The sequence below is a fragment of the Lottia gigantea genome (assembly GCF_000327385.1).
Source record: "Lottia gigantea unplaced genomic scaffold LOTGIsca_324, whole genome shotgun sequence".
In the NCBI taxonomy this organism is placed as follows: Eukaryota; Metazoa; Mollusca; class Gastropoda; family Lottiidae; genus Lottia; species Lottia gigantea.
Window position 1 is genome coordinate 40,184 of NW_008709089.1, and position 1,411 is coordinate 41,594.

Below are 1,411 nucleotides of genomic sequence, written 5' to 3' on the forward strand. Positions count from 1 at the left end.
GCCAATTTCTCTCATGTTTTGGTCTTTTCCTACTAATTGGACCCCAGGGAGTTCAAAAAACTCAAAAAAACTAATTAAAATCTGTAAGTTTGAAAAGTAGCAATTTCTGGTCTGCACAATGGTAGTCAAAAAGTGCTCAAACACAAATAAATTTTTTGCTTGAAAAGTTACAGAGCTACAAGGCTGAAACTTGCTGGGAATGTCCAAATGGACTATCTCTACATGTGGGAAAAAACAGAACTCAAATATCTGCCATAGATCAAGAAATAAATTTGGTCAGTTTTCATGCATATAGGCCATAGGGACCAAATATGGCCAATGACCAACTTTGCCAAATATGCCAATTTCTCTCATGTTTTGGTCTTTTCCTACTAATTGGACCCCAGGGAGTTCAAAAAACTCAAAAAAACTAATTAAAATCTGTAAGTTTGAAAAGTAGCAATTTCTGGTCTGCACAATGGTAGTCAAAAAGTGCTCAAACACAAATAAATTTTTTGCTTGAAAAGTTACAGAGCTACAAGGCTGAAACTTGCTGGGAATGTCCAAATGGACTATCTCTACATGTTGGAAAAAACAGAACTCAAATATCTGCCATAGATCAAGAAATAATTTTGGTCAGTTTTCATGCATATAGGCCATAGGGACCAAATATGGCCAATGACCAACTTTGCCAAATATGCCAATTTCTCTCATGTTTTGGTCTTTTCCTACTAATTGGACCCCAGGGAGTTCAAAAAACTCAAAAAAACTAAATAAAATCTGTAAGTTTGAAAAGTAGCAATTTCTGGTCTGCACAATGGTAGTCAAAAAGTGCTCAAACACAAATAAATTTTTTGCTTGAAAAGTTACAGAGCTACAAGGCTGAAACTTGCTGGGAATGTCCAAATGGACTATCTCTACATGTTGGAAAAAACAGAACTCAAATATCTGCCATAGATCAAGAAATAAATTTGGTCAGTTTTCATGCATATAGGCCATAGGGACCAAATATGGCCAATGACCAACTTTGCCAAATATGCCAATTTCTCTCATGTTTTGGTCTTTTCCTACTAATTGGACCCCAGGGAGTTCAAAAAACTCAAAAAAACTAATTAAAATCTGTAAGTTTGAAAAGTAGCAATTTCTGGTCTGCACAATGGTAGTCAAAAAGTGCTCAAACACAAATAAATTTTTTGCTTGAAAAGTTACAGAGCTACAAGGCTGAAACTTGCTGGGAATGTCCAAATGGACTATCTCTACATGTTGGAAAAAACAGAACTCAAATATCTGCCATAGATCAAGAAATAAATTTGGTCAGTTTTCTTGCATATAGGCCATAGGGACCACATATGGCCAATGACCAACTTTGCCAAATATGCCAATTTCTCTCATGTTTTGTCTTTTCCTACTAATTGACCCCAGGGAGTTCAAA